At 42.7% G+C, this 16,231-nt stretch overlaps 1 protein-coding gene and 1 non-coding gene across 16 annotated transcripts in view; one reads left to right on the top strand and one right to left on the bottom strand.

Moving 5' to 3' along the window:
- Positions 1-16,231, top strand: part of PRUNE2 (prune homolog 2 with BCH domain) — a 537,643-nt gene that overhangs the window by 136,281 nt on the left and 385,131 nt on the right. The gene's annotated exons all lie outside the window — the stretch shown is intronic.
- Positions 3,463-3,605, bottom strand: LOC120360717 (U4 spliceosomal RNA). The gene has a single exon (XR_005577149.1). It is a non-coding gene; the product is annotated as a U4 spliceosomal RNA (small nuclear RNA).

A 16,231-nucleotide genomic window follows, 5' to 3' on the forward strand; every position in this document is an offset into this window, starting at 1 on the left:
TTTAAAACCACTGTGTATTTTGCTCAAGTGAAATTTCCCATAGTAATAATTCTGTGACTGGTAGGTAGGATCCTGGCTAGTTGATACTATGCCACTTTAAATCCTATTAAACCAGTAATGTATCTAAAAATTTGAATTTCTCCTTGAGATCTATCACAACCCTAAAAGGTCCTTTTACCTTTCCTACCCGCTTCTGTTGCTAGTCTCCAAAGATACTCCCTGCCACCCCATATTGGACCATGCCTTCTGGAATTCATGCCCTTGTGCAGTTGCTTCTTATATTAAATCTGACCCGGTCCCATGGGAACAAATAGCAGGTGGCAGAAGTGATGCAGTGTGATTTCGAGCCAGATCAGAAGGACCCTTGCAGCTTCTGCCTTGCCCTTTTAAAACACTCACTCTGGGTGTGTGTGTGGGGAGGGGCAGGGGGGTGGCAGCCAACAGGTAAGAAGTCCAACTACTCACACTGTGAGGAAATCCAATTTAGCCAAGCAGAGAGAGAAAGAGAGAGAGAGACAGAGACAGAGACAGAGACAGAGAGAGACAGAGAGAGAAGACAGAGAGCATGCCTGGAGAGAGAGCACGCTTGGAGAGAGAGTTAGGAGAGGGAGATGCCTTATCAACCACTAGCTCTGCCAACTATTCCAAGTGAGAGGTCACCTGTGGTGAGCGAAGGAACTGTCCTGGATGCCCAGTCCAGTTAAAGTTCAGATAATTTCAGCCCCAGTTCCACCTGACTGTCACTGCATGCGAGACCCTAATCAATAACCTCCCTGCTGAGCTCAGTCAATCTGTAGAAACGCATGGGCTAACAGACCATTGCTGTTCCGGCATTATGTTTAGGTATGATTTATTACACAGCAGTAGATAACCAGAACATACATTGTCCTGTCTCCTATCTTTTTCCCTGTACTATTTTTTCTTGTGTCTTATTTCTACTACAGTTTGAATCTAGCTACTCTTCTGTGCTAGCCTGGGAATCTGAACACTAGTTAGAACATTGAGGCTAGGATTGTATGTCAAAGAGATTGGCAAGGAGAGTAGATGAAGGACGCTGCAACATAATTAGACATTTCTATTTAGGCTTAGGAAACAGCCATGAGGGAATAAATGCTGCTCTTCCTTGGAGCTTCTCAGCGGCTAGCATTGGAGGATACATCTGTCAGCAAGTTCCCAAGTTAGGTGTTCAAAGAGAAGTACCTCTATTACAATTTCCATCTCAATCATGTGTATTGTTTTAATTAAAGTTTCCTTTTCAAAATTCTCAAACAACAGATATATAATTGTATTTATAGTATGAAAGACTATTAGAATATTTTTCAAGATAAAAATAGTGTCTGAAATTGCTCACATTTTCAGAGGGAATAATGGTGCTGATGATCAGTGCTGTATTGTAGCTTCTGTTCCATTAACTTCTCCTTTCCAACTAGGCAAATAAATAAACTTTATGGTATTTGTTTTTCAGCTTTTATTGCCACCATTTATTCAAATGCAGAGTTGCCATTGTAAATCATACTTCAAGTCTGGGTAGGCGGTCACGTATTGCTTTGTTATAGTGATAAGATTTTTTTTTTTTTTTTTTTTGAGACAGAATCTTGCTTTGTTGCCCAGGCTGGAATGCAGTAGTGTTATCTTGGCTCACTGCAAACTCCACCTCCCAGGTTCAAGAGATTCTCCTGCCTCAGCCTCCCAAGTAGCTGGGATTACAGGCGATCACCACCATGCCGGGCTAATTTTTTGTATTTTTAGTAGAGGCGGAGTTTCACCATGTTGGCTAGGCTGATCTTGAACCCCTGAGCTCGTGATCCACCCACTTTGGCCTCTCAAATTGTTGGGATTACAGGCATAAACCACTGCAACCAGCCAAGATTTTTTTTAAAATACAACTTGTGCTGGTCCTTTTGTAAAGCAAGGATTTTCAAGAGTTTATAGATATAAAACTATTCTCAGCTCTTACTAAAGAAAAATCATCTTCCTGTTGTTCATTGTAGCGTTACCTTTCAGATGGAAACACAGATAAAATCCCAGACATTCCCAAAGAATAGGCTTCATAATGTTCAAGTAGATAGCTGGTATGGATTTTTTTTTCCTTTTTAAGACTCAGTCTCACTTTTGTCCATCAGGCTGGAGTGGAATGGGGTGATCTTGGCTTACTGCAACCTCTGTCTCTTGGGTTCATGTGATTCCCCTGCCTCAGCCTCCTAAGTAGCTGGGATTACAGGCACTTGCCACCATGCCTGGCTATTTTTTATATTTTTAGTACAGGCAGAGTTTCACCATGTTGGCCAGGCTGGCCTTGAACTCCTGACCTCAGGTGATCCAACCACCTTGGCCTCCCAAAGTGCTGGGATTACAGGCATGAGCCGCTGTGCCTGGCTCTAGGCTCTTATTATTTAGTGGGTGACCTTGAGTATGGGACCTAACTTTTATAGCCTCAAATTTCTCATGTAAAATGGGGATTAATAGAACCTGAAATAGTGTGGTTTTGATGATTACATGAGATACTGGACCTAAAATGCACACAGCTAATGCATTATAAATGTATATACATTTATATACATACATGAAAAGCAACTCATCACTTACTCAGGAGCTTTCTGGGGGAGACCGCTGTTGTATTTTCACTTAGTGATCACTACTTTGGAAGGGTTAAATGTATACCTTTTAAAATCTCAATTGGCAGACTCCTAAGATGACTTGAATCTATCCCGCTGTACCTGAAGAATCTGGAGTATTCTTCCTCATCTAGTTCTCCAGTTTTTCTCTCCTCAAATTCATCTATCATAAGCACAACTTTATGAACACCACTTCTCTGCTCAGAAATTTTCAGCGGCAACTTGGAGATGACCTCAGGCAAGCGCAAACCTCTTAGCTTCACATTCAAAAGGCCTTCTACAGTTGGGTGTACCCGTCTAGATTTATCACATTCCCTCTGCTCTCACCGAATGAGGTCAGTTGCATGTTCTTCCCAATACATAGCTGCATTTTCTTCCCCTGACTTCCGTTCCATTGCTCACTCTGTCTGAAATGTGTATCCTCTTCTATTTTTACCTCCCCAAACTCTACCCATTCATCAAATAAGACCTCATTCAACAATCGCTTCCTCCGCAAAGCCTTCTGTTACCTCTCCTTGTGGAATCATCTTTTTCCTCTAAGTGTCTAGAACATGTTGTTTACACTTCAGTTAGGCAACAATCACAACCTGCACTTCTTATTAATATGCAAGCTTTATGAAAGCAGGGATTTTTTTAAATGAGATAATTCAGTCCCTGTAGAGCAGGCGTCCCCAAACTAAGGCCCACGGGCCGCATGCGGCTCCCTGAGGCCATTTATCCAGCCCCCCGCCACACTTCAGGAAGGGGCGCCTCTTTCATTGGTGGTCAGTGAGAGGAGCACAGCATGTGGCGGCCCTCCAACGGTCTGAGGGACAGTGAACTGGCCCCCTGTATAAAAAGTTTGGGCTCGCCTGCCGTAGAGACTGCCAAAAATTGCCAAAGCTGACTGTATTTCAAGTTGTCATGGCGGGGTATTGGGAAGTTTTCAATTAGCAACAGTCATGCCTCGGATAAACCTCATTGGCTGCAATACTGCCACTGCACAAAGCTAGCAGGGATCATTTTTTATCCACTGTTTGTTTGCCGCAGTAGTTAGTACAGTTAAATCAGTGCTTCCCAAACTATTTTTGAAAAAGAACCAGCTTTTTTTAAAAAAAGCAATCTGTTGCAGATGAGAATGTTTGTAAAACACAATAAAAGGCCGGGCTCAGTGGCTCACACCTGTAATCCCGGCACTTTGGGAGGCTGAGGCAGGCAGATCATGAGGTCAGGAGATCGAGACCATCCTGGCCAACATGGTGAAACCACATCTCTACCAAAATACAAAAAAAAAAAAAAAAAAAAAAAAAAGATAGCTGGGTGTAGTGGTGCACACCTGTAGTCCCAGCTACTCGGTAGGCTTAGGCAGGAGAACTGCCTGAACCTGGGAGGTGGAGGTTGCAGTGAGCCAAGATCATACCACTGCACTCCAGCCTGGGTGACAGAGCAAGTCTCTGTTTCAAAAATAAATAAATAAATAAATAAAAATGAATGATTAGAAAAATGAAATAAAAATACAGGCTAAAATACAAGCCCAAATGTCTCTTTTTCTTTTCTTTTTTTTTTTCTTTTTCTTTTTCTTTTTTGAGATGGAATTTTGCTCTTGTTGCCCATGCTGGAATGCAATGGCATGATGTTGGCTCACTGCAACCTCCGCCTCCCAGGTTCAAGCGATTTTTCTTTCTCAGTCTCCCCAGTAGCTAGGATTACAGGTGTGCACCACTACACCCAGCTGATTTTTGAATTTTTAGTAGAGATGGGTTTCTCCATGTTGGCCAGGCTAGTCTTGAACTCCTGACCTCAGGTGATCTGCCCGCCTCCACCTCCCAAAGTGCTGGGATTATAGGCATGAACCACTGCATTTGGGCTTCAAATCTCTCTTTATGATAGTCAGTAGACATACATTTATTCTCTCAAAGTCCTGCAAACATTTCTAAACACTTAGTTCCTGTACTCTTCTCATTTCCCACTGGTAAAAACAGCTCATGGATGAGCACAGGTTGATGGGCCACATATTGAGTAACCTGACATTACTTGGTGCTATATAAACATGTTGGTTAAATAAGTAAACCCATGGACCAGAGAAATGTTTTATAACAGTTTTTTTTTTCAATTATTGTTTGTTTCAGCATCCATTTTTTTAAAGAATATAGGACCATCAACTATTAATACACTATCATGAAATTTGCTCACATTGGTCTGCTGATTTGTGAATCTTATTTGGATTCATTTAAACAAACTGAAAAATCCAAATATGATCTTCTTTTTGCAAGTAAAAAGCCTGAGTGGGGCCGGGTAGGGTAGCTCATGCCTATAATCCCAGCACTTTGGGGGGCCAGGGTGGACAGATCACTTGAGCTCAGGAGTTCGACATTACCCTGGCCAACATGAAACCCCATCTGTACTAAAAATACAAAAGTTATCTGGGTGTGGTGGCACACACCTGTAGCCCCAGCTACTCAGGAGGCTGAGGTAGGAATATTACCTGAGCCCAGCAGGCAGAGGTTGCAGTGAGTCGAGATCACACCCTTGCATTCCAGTCTAGATGACACAGTGAGTCCTATCTCAGAAACCAAAACAAAAAATACCCCTGCAAGCTTGATGGGAAACTTGCTACATGCCAGAAGTTCAGAGAGTTTCCCTGCTGAAGAAAAAAATGAAAACTCACTACTAGGCTTATTGTTCCTCCTTAAACAATATTATCTTTAAAAGATTTCAAAATAGAAGAGATACGTATCATACAATTTACATGTTTAGTCAGAAATTACACTGAAAGTTTGTTAAATCACATCTAGGAAATTTAAGTGAACTCAAGTAAGTAAATTAACTGCTGAGTTAATTAAGTTGTTAATTAGTTAATTAACTGTTATGGTTTTAAGTGATGCCATTAACAAACTGACACAAATTTCAGTTTTACTTTCCTATATTTAGAAGGCCTTCATGGAACTGTAAAAGCTGGAGGGCCTAATTCTTTTCACAGAGTTTCGAACCAAATGCTAATATATTTATAATAAGATTTTTATTATTTAGGGTTGAAGGCATTTTAAAGCAATTTGTCTAATTGCCTTTTTTTTTTCTTTTTAAATTAGAGGGAACTCTTCATTTACTTTAAAAAATATAAAATACAATATGTAAGTGAAATAAACATGCATATATTCCTAATGAATAGCCAGGTTGATATATGTCACTACTTTTTTTGGGTATTGTTTTTAGCCGTGAAGGTTTTGGAAAGGCAGACTGCAGTTATTTGCTATGGGACAAAGCATCTTAAAACCTGATGGCTGAAATAACAGCAGTTGTTTATTTGATCTGTGGATCTGCAAGTCAGGCAGGCTGGGTGGAGACAGCTCATGTGTCCTGATACTGACTGGGTGATCCACTTCTAAGATGGTTCCCCACATGGCTTTTGGCCTGGAGCTCAGCCAGGGCTGTCTCCTGGGGTCTCGTTTCCTCTCCTCCTGGCTCTTTCTGTGGGCTGCTTGGGCTTCATCATAGCATAGCAGCAGGCTTCTAAGAGTGAGTTCTTAGGAGGTCTGGACAGAGGCTGACAGGCTTTTTAGGACCTAGCCTCCTAAATCACAGAACGTCACTACTGCAATGTTATATTGGTGAGGCAAGTCACCAAAACCTGCCGAGATTCCAGGGGAAGGAAATGACTCCACTTCCCGGTGGGAGAAGTAACAAAGATCTAAAGAAGCAATTCAGTGTGGTAAGTTGAGGAAGACTTGTAAACTCACATAGTACGTTCTGATACTGAAAAGGACAGAGGTGTTTTCTTTCTTTCTTTGTTCTGAGACGCAGTTTTGCTCTTGTTGTCGAGACTAGAGTGCAATGACGCAATCTCAGCTTACTGCACTCTCTGCCTTCCGGGTTCAAACAATTCTCCTGCCTCAGCTTCCTGAGTAGCTGGGGTCACACGCACCTGACACCATGCCCAGCTAAGTTTTTGTATTTTTAGTAGTGATGGGTTTTCACCATACTGGCCAGGCTGGTCTCGAACTCCTGACCTCAAGTGGTCTGCCCGCCTCGGGCTCCCAAAGTTCTGGGATTACAAGTGTGAGCCACTGCGCCTGACCAAGAGGGAGATTTATAATGTTTTCTTACTTAAGGCTGCCCCCCAATGAGCTGAACGTTAGCTTAATCCCACCAGCAGATAACGTAGTAGGAGACAAACTGGATTTGGACGGAAGATCTGGTTTTACACTGAGGTTCTATTGTACTATTTGAGAGGCTTTTGAGAAAGCTGTTTGACCTTTCTAAGATTCTGTTTTCTCATGTTTAAAATGATAATAACACCTAACCTATTTCTGTACATCCCAGAGTCTTTGAGTTCAAATAAATTACTGTATGGAAAAGTGTATTTTAGATAAAAAAAAAATTAATTACATATGTATGACTAGGTTATCTTACCACTGGAATATACCCATTATGCTCTCTTCCTCATAGCTGCCTGCTGTTACATTTATATTGCATCTTTGTTTGTTTGTGTACATAAATAACCCCAAATTCATAAGCTACTGTTTTCACTTAGAACTCTGACCTCAGACAATTTGCTTATACATTGGGAGGATGGAACCAGGAATTTAGGAGAGAGGGCATTTCCCCACTGCTGGAAGTTTAGACTTTGAGAGGAGGTGGATTTGGGGGAATATAGGTACGCGACCTGTGTTGAGATGGTACCTGTGAAAGACAGGTGATTGGGGGCCCCTGAATGTCTGCATCTCTCACGATTGAAATCTGAGAGCCTGAGCCGTGGTGCTAAAGGGTGTCAGAGGTTAAGTGTCATTGTTGGTAGTAGTCATGGCTGTGGTCCAGCAATTGAAGCCAAAATGATCTCGCCTGGTCCTAGGGAGGTCTTGTCATTCGTGAGCAATGCCAGGCAATAGAGCAGCTGAAAGAAGCATTAGAAATGATGGGAACAGAGGAAGGAATTTATTACATCTAGCTTAACGAATTACAGTTGGAGATGCTTGGTGAATAGAACTTTGAGGCCCAAAAAGTAAAAGTAAGGCAATCCAATGCCTCCCATGAAGGTAAAAAACGGTGGAGTGTCCAGGACAGCCACTGGGAAGGAAGGGGCCTTGGGGGCTGGGGCTTGTTCAAGTGCAACTTAGTAGAAGTAAGGAAAGTATGAACTTTCTTCCATAATCTCTCTAGGCTTTCCTTTCACCCATTAATGAGCGTCATCTCATCTGACTTCCTATGGGTGAAATCTTTGAGGGCATTTCCATTTTCTAACAAAATCAGGGCTTGTTAAGTGTTTGGTGAATTGTGTTTCCAAATGAGTCTAAGATACACTGTTGCAACTGTTGTGTTGGACACTGAAGAGAGAATTTATTGCACCCTTGTAAAAAGCACTGGCTTCCTTGAAGATTGTTAAAAAGAAAGCTAATGGTTACACATAATATAGGAGCCATAGGCCAGGCATGGTGGCTCACGCCTGTAATCCCAGCACTTTGGGAGGCTGAGGCAGGCGGATCACGAGGTCAGGAGTTTGAGACCAGCCTTAGCCAACAGGGTGAAACCCCATCTCTACCAAAAATACAAAAAAAAAAAAAAATTTAGCCAGGTGTGGTGGCAGGTGCTTGTAATTCCAGCTACTTGGAGGCTGAGGCAGGAGAATTGCTTGAACCAGGAAGGTAGAAGTTGCAGTGAGCTAAGATGGCCCCATTGCACTCCAGCCTGCCCAACAGACCAAGACTGTCTCTCTCTCTCTCTCTCTCACACACACACACACACATACACACACACACACACACACACACACACAAAGAAGAAAAGAAAAAGAAAGAAACTGGAGGCAAGCCAGCCTGAGCAGTCAGTCGGATTCATTTTGCCCCCTGCCTACTGCGTCTTGTGCTCTCGGGTGCAACCGATTGGCAAAAATTGATAATATGATCTTGACTGGTATTTCTAAAAGCTCACAACTACAGAGTTGAGTGTGCACATTATGTACTTTGTAGAAGTGGAATTCTGCTCATGGTAGCAACACCCATGTTAGCTTGAGCTGGCATCTGATGCTAATGTACTGGGTAGTGTGTGGCTTGAAATGGAGATAGGGAGTGAATAAAACAAATGTTCCACGTGCGTCTAAAACAGTTGCAACAACTGAACAGCACTTTTCCAAAGCAAAAGATCTTTGCAATATACATAAATTCCCAGTTGTCTGGACCAGTCAGAAAATAAGGCTATGATTTTTTTTTTTTTTTTTTTTTTTTGGACAGGGGTTCCCTCTGTCACCCAGGCTGGAGTACAGTGATCATGGCTCACTGCAGTCTTGACTTCCCAGGCTCAGGTGATTCTCCTGCCTCAGACTCCTTAGTAGCTGGGACCACAGACATGCACCACCATGTCCAGCTAATTTTTGTATTTTTTGTAGAGACAGAATTTTGTCATGTTACCCAGACCAGTCTTGAATTCCTAGGCTCAAGCAATCCTCCTGCCTCCCCCTCCCAAAGTACCAGGATTATAGACGTGAGCCACTGTGCCTGGCCAGATTACATTTTACAGGAAACACTGTTGATCGTCTACTCTACTGAATATCCAGTCTTTCCCTCTTTCTCGGTAATAAGAACTCAAGATCATTGAATCTGGTGCTTAGCTATAAAATGGTGTTTTTAGATATTTTTACAGATAAGAGCACCAATTATAAAGTATGCAGAGGTCACCAGGTGGGGCTTTCCAATAAAGCATTTCTTTTCTTTCTTTTTATTTTCTTTTTTGAGCCGCTCTGTGGCCCAGGCTGGAGAGCAATAGCAAGATCTTGGCTTATTGCAACCTCTGCCTCCCAGGTTCAAGCAATCACCTGCTTCAGCCTCCTGAGTAGCTGGAACTACAGGCACGTGCCACCATGGCCAGCTAATTTTTTTTTTTTTTTTGTATTTTTAATAAAGACTGAGTTTCACCGTGTCAGCCAGGATGGTCTTGGTCTCCTGACTTCGTGATCCACCTGTGCTGGCCTCCCAAAGTGCTGGAATTACAGGCGAGAGTCACCGTACCTGGCCTCCTATAAAGTTTTTCTAAGGGGCCTGAATTGACTGGGGAGCACAGGGTTTGTACCCTTCCCTTATTTATTTTCATCCTGCATTGAATGCTAAGGTAATAGTTGGCGTTGCAGCGGCCATCTTGTGACTTTGAAGCAAGCTTGAGGATGGAAGTCATCAAGTAAGGTTATAGCACAGAAAGAACCTGCATCCCAGATGAACCTGGCATTGCTATTCTATCCCCAGACTGCCTATCTCTGTGAGGAAGAAAAAAAAAACAAGCAAAAAACCCCCAAATATCTCTCTTGTCTTAACACTGTCATTTTTGGTTTCTGTTACTAGTTGCCGAGATCAATTTTTTCTTCAGGATATTACATGTAACAAAGTTATCTCAACACTATGGAGATCACAAACTTACTTTAATTTGCCTATATTTTAACTTCTTGTTTCAGATTTGATGAAAGCTAAATTACAGGAATTTTTATGGGAGAGTATATGTTTAAAATGATATCAAAAACTCCCTGAAAAAAGGTGAAGACACCGAAAAGAATTCTCTGAACATATTTTAATCTTTTGTTTCTCTTCCTTTTATAATTCCAAGTCATATCAGGATCTTTTATTTTGTTTTGTTTTTGAGACAGGGTCCTACTCTGTCACCCAGGCTGGAGTTCAGTAACTCAATCATGGATCACTGCAGCCTCACCCTCACTGGGCTCAGGTGATCCTCCCACCTCAGCCTCCTGAGTAGGTGGGACTACAGGCACACACCACCATGCCTGGACCACTGTGCCTGACGAGGTTTTGTATTTGTTATAGAGATGGGGTTTTGCTGTGTTGCCCAAGCTGGTCTCAAACTCCTGGACTCAAGTAATCTGCCTACTTTACCCTCCCAATGTTCTGAGATTATAGGTGTAAAGCTTCGGTGCCCAGCCTACTCCAGAAACTTTAATGCCTTATAGACATATTAGGAACATTGTACACGGAAATTTTGGCTAATGGAGAGTCTCATTTAATTGAGTGTCACCAGAGAGGGCTCTGTGTAGTATAACCAAACTCCTAACTGGCCATCACTTATCAGGCTCTTGAGAGTAACTAATGCTCTCCAATTCTCTGTAAAACTCTTTGCAGCTGGTTGAGTAACATATATCCAGTAATTATTTGTGTTTCTGTCTAAGCATCTCTGTACAAATTATACTTGTTACTGTAATTATATAATTTGATGAAATGTGTGGTTTGGTAACTTTATGAGAGGGAAAGAAAAGGATTATTTCTATGAAAACTAAGTTGAATGTTTGGAAAATTACATATAAATTTCCCATAAATTTTCCTTTTGGATTAGGTGTGGGGAAGCCAAAGGTAACTGGGAATCTGTTAAGATACTGCTAGCAGATTGCTTTGGAAGGATCTTTAGACAGCGTATTTTGGCCGGGCATGGTGGCTCACACCTGTAAGCCAGCACTTTGGAGGCCAACGTGAGAGGATCACTGTAGCCCAGGAGTTCAAGACCAGCCTGGGCCACTTTGGGAGACCCTGTCTCTACAAAAAATAAAAATGAGCCAGACATAGTGGCATATACCCATAGTCGTAGCTACTCAGGAAGCCGAGGTGCGAGTGTCACTTGAGCCCAGTAGGTCTAGCTATAGTGGGCCACGATCACATCACTGCACTCCAGCCTGGGTGACAGAGTAAGATCTTGTCTCAAGAAAAAAAAAAGGGGGGGGGTGCATTTTGAGTGCGGTGTGAAAAAAATCCATGGGAAGCTCCAAAAGAATGGACCCAGAAGCAAAGGGGGACTTAGCCCTTCTTCTAAAATTGGTTAATTTATAAGTATTTAAGTATTTTAGTTGAAAACGAAATGTTTAAGGTGTATGTACTTGTTACTAATACTTCATTCTATCAGGCAATTTTAGTTCGCCATTCCGTTAGGATGGATAAGAGTGCTTTTGCTGTGTATACAGAATTCACACGTAGCACAGGTGTGTCAAATAAAGGAATGAAAAGCCAAGGGGATTAAGCAGTGATTTAACGGACCAGGTAGCATTCCTACTACTGTGCAAGACTATGCCACCAGCGGAGGGGGCGGGGGACGGAAGGGCTGGGGGGAGGCAGGGGGGCAGGTGTTACTAATCTATCACAGTCCTCAGCTAGCTTCTCTTTAATATTGAAACACCAAGCAGCCACTACCAATCAGTTGGCCCATGAAAGGAATCTCTTTGCCAACCATGGTTGAGAGTAGGAGAGTGATGTAGGTGGAAGTTATGGATTGGCACGTTGCTTGAGACCAGACAGTTTGGAATTGTGTCAGGAAGATACACAGGAGACCTTCCCAGGACATCTACCATCACGTGGATTGCTAGGATCCATCCAGCCAAGCGTCTTCTGTAGGCGTGGTCCCTACCTCATCACTCCATTGGTGCTTCCTTCATGGGAACTATACTCTAGTGGAGAGGATGCACTTGTCAGAGAAGGGAAAAGTTGAATCAGGGTATTCCCCAGAATCACTGTGGCTGAGTCACCCCTCTCAACAGAAGAATGTTATGGTTGGGCCCTGGTGGCAGTGTCCAGTTTGACCCTGGTGTCAGCACTTCCTAGCTATGACTCTGGCAAGCTACTTAACCTCTCCAAGTTCCCATGTTGACGATAGTGGGTTTCTAAGGACTGTATGTAATAATGCGTGGAAGGCATGAAGGACTGGTTCTCAGCACCTTCAAATCCTCCACAGTAGGGTTTCATGAACATGAATCTATGAACTCCTCTTTAGAATGCTATGCACGTGGTTTTTTTTTTTTTTTTGGTCCAGGATCTATGACTTTCATCAGATTCTTAAAGGAGCCTGAGACTAAAAGAAACGCAAAAGCAGAGCAAAACAAAGCAAGAAAAAACGGAACACTTTCTTGTTTAGAGCAGTGCTTCTCAAACTTTAGTGAACCACCTGCTGATCTGGTTAAAATGCCAGTCCTAAGGCAGCAGGTCTAGGGAGGATCAGGCTCTGTGTTCTTAAGAAGCTCCCGGTTGGTGCTGTGACTGCTGATCCATGGATCCCACTTTGAGCAGTGAGGGTTTAAAGCATCTTACTTATTTGTGCTATTTGGGCTATTATTTTTTTTAACAAAATACCACACACGGGGTAGCTCATAAACAACAGATATTCATTTCTCCCAGTTCTGGAGGCAGAGAAGTCCAAGATCAAGACACTGGCAGCTTCAGCGTCTGGTGACGACCTGCTTTCTGGCCCCTAGACAGCACCGCCTCTGTCTATCCTCACACGGTGGAGGGGGCTGGAGGGCTCTCTGGGGCCTCTTTTATAAAAGCACTAATACAGTTAATGGGGGCTCCACCCCTATAATCTAACCATCCGCCCCAGGAACCACCTCCTGCTGCCATCACTTTGACAGATAAAATTTTAACATATGAATTTTGGGAGGACAGGAACGTTCAGGTCGTAGCAACGTCCACATCTTGATTTTCTTCATAGTGTGGGGAGGCACTGTAACATGGTGATAAAAGCATGAGCTCTCAGGACAGACAGCCTACGGTTGCTTCCTGGCTTTGTCCCTTCTATAATATTGATGAAGCTACTGAACTTCTATCTCAGTTTCCTCATCTGTACAATAGGGGTGAGAACAGTATCTCACAAAGGAATTTTATCTCACAAAAAGTCATCTCTACAAAAAATACAAAAATTAGGTAGATGTGGCATGTACCTGTAGTCTCAGCTACTCAATAGGCTGAGGTAGGAAGATCGCTTGAATCTGGGCTATCGAGGCTGCAATGAGCTATGATCATGCCACTGTACTCCAGCCTGGGCTAGAGTGAGACCCTATCTCTCTCTTTCTCTCTTTCTTTCCTTCCTTCCTTCCCTCTCTCTTTCTTTTTAGATGGATTCTCACTCTGTCACCCAGGTTGGAGTACAGTGACATGATCTCAGCTCACTGCAACCTCTGCCTCCCAGGTTCAAGCAGTTCTCTGCCTCAACCTTCAAGTAGCTGGGATTACAGGTGCCTGCCACCACGCCCAGCTACGTTTTGTATTTTTAGTAGAGATGGGGTTCCATCATCTTGGCCAGGCTGGGCTTGAACTCCTGACCTCGTGATTTACGTGCTTCAGCCTCCCAAAGTGCTGGAATTACAGGCATGAGCCACCATGCCTGGCCTGAGATTTTATTTCAAAAAGAAAGAATAATAATATAAAATCAAATATGTAGTTCAATGGATTTTGCCAAATGTTTGTGGCTATGCCATCAACATCACAATCAAGATCTAGAACATTTCCATTAGCCTAAAAGGTTTCCCTGGGCCCACTGGAAGTTCCTCCTGCCCCAGGCAACCAGAGATATGATTTCTATCAGCACAGGGTAGTTCTGCCTGTTGTAGACCTTCATGTGGAAGAAATAAATAGAACTTTACATATGTACTATTTTATGTCTGGCTTGTTTTGCTCAGCACAGTGTTTGTGAGATTCATTATTTTTGTTATGTGTATCGCCAGCAACAGTAGCAGAATCTTAAAAAATAATCTTTCAGTCAAAATGTCAACCATTTATTTGTACGTTATAAATTAATAATATATGCACTTTGAAACATGTTTGTTTTTGGAAAAGCCGCTCATAGGTTAGGAGTACTACCAAGTGCTAAAATATTTGAGTAGCTGTGAGTAATTGTGAGGGCTGTGGATCGGTGGGAAGGCTGGTTGCAGTGCTGGCCCTGCCACTGACTGTGAGTCTGAGCAAGGCCCCTCACCAGCTGAGGCTCAGTTTCCCCAAGTGGACCAGTCTTTGCTGTCTCCGGATGCCCGTCGTCGGTCTGGCACACATGCTGTTTTGGGGATGGCCACTGAGCAGCAGGAGTCAGCAGATGAGCTGCAGAGCTCGGCCAGTGCCTTCAAGGGACGCAGGCACCACCTCGTTCCAGAGATCAGCACGTCCCCCACTGGACTGAATTTTAAAGAGACTTATGACTTCAGATATGTTTTGTAAAGAGATTTCTCTTATCAGGTGAACTTGGAGATTCTTCTTTTTATTTTGTAATCTAAGGAAGATCTTACAGCCAACAAAAGGGGAGCATAAACAAATAGATCTCTGATCTCAGAAGCAGATACAATAGAATCACATTCAAACTTTATTTACATTAACCTTTAAAATAAATTAACTTTTCATGGTTATTACCCTAGAGAAAAATTGCACAAAAATGCCAAAAGAGGCTTCTTTGGAGTATACAAGAGGGTGTGTGTAGGTCGTATATAAATCCTATGCCATTTTATATAAGGGTCTTGAACCTCAGGGATTTTGGTATCCAGGAAGGGTTCTCACATCACTTTCCCTAAAATACCAAGGGATGACTGTATAGAATTGTCAAAAATAAATTATTTTATAATATGCCGTAATCTACAAACAGCATTGAGTTTTTAAAGGCAGTAACTTGATTCGTATCTGAGGCCCTTTCTGTAAACTTAAAGGGACATTTCATCTGTGAAATTCCCCTTTTTACCATCCCTACACTTTTAGCTCACAGAATTATTTCTGTTCTCTGTTTCCTTTGCTTCTATAACCATAATTGAGATTGCATGAAATATTTGTGGTCTTACATTTGCTCCCCAATTCTTCTCTTTATAATATTGAACAACCCAAAACCAGAGAGGGGAATTAAGGTGCATGTGGCTTGCTGAGAAACATCCTGTGGACATTTAGGATAGCTTCAGAGTACCAACCCTACCTCTCCTGTAAGAAAACATTGTTTTGGAACCACCACTTTGGTGAAAAGTTTTGTGATTTTTCTAACTAACTCAGCCATATGACACATACAAATAGGGAGGGTAAATATATTATAAATGGTATTTTCCAGGCAAAATTAGAAGAGTACTAAAAAGGCAAATTGTAAAAACGAAGCTTTTGCTGAGACTGACGGAAGGAGCAGTAGGAAGGCGGTGAGGGTAGTGAGATGAGAATAGGGCATGGTAGCTCACACCTGTCAATCCTAGCACTTGGGGCGGATGAGGTAGGCAGATTACTTGAGCTCAGGAGTTTGAGACCAGCCTGGCCAACATGATGAAACCCCATCTCTATTAAAAATACATTAAATTAGCTCTGGGCATGGTGACTTGTGCGTGTAGTCCCAGCAGGAGGGAGGCTGAGGCAGGAGGGAGGTTGAGGCAGGAGAATCGCCTGAACCCAGGAGGCGGAGGTTGCAGTGAGCTGAGATTGTGCCACTGCATTCCAACCTAGGTAACAGAGCAAGACTCCATCTCAAAACAAAACAAAACAAACAAAAAAGAAAACAAAATAAAGGGTGGAAATTAAGGAACGCCTGTCTAAGTAGAGACAACCTGTAGCTCCATCTTTTACTTAAAAAAAAAAAAAAAAACTCATTTGCCAGGCACGGTGGCTCATGCCTGTAATCCCAGCACTTTGGGAGGCTGAGGCAGGCAGATTACCTGAGGTCAGGAGTTGGAGACCAGCCTGACCAATATGAGGAAACCTCATCTCTACTAAAAATACAAAAATTAGCTGGACGTGGTGGCATGTGCCCGTAATCCCAGGTACTTGGGAGGCTGAGACAGGAGAATTGCTTGAACCCAGGAGGCAGAGGTTGCCGTGTGCTGAGATCGCACCATTGCACCCCAGCCTGGGCAACAAAAGCAAAACTCCATCTCAAAAAAA

Source organism: Saimiri boliviensis, chromosome 2 (assembly GCF_048565385.1).
Source record: "Saimiri boliviensis isolate mSaiBol1 chromosome 2, mSaiBol1.pri, whole genome shotgun sequence".
NCBI classification, from domain to species: Eukaryota; Metazoa; Chordata; class Mammalia; order Primates; family Cebidae; genus Saimiri; species Saimiri boliviensis.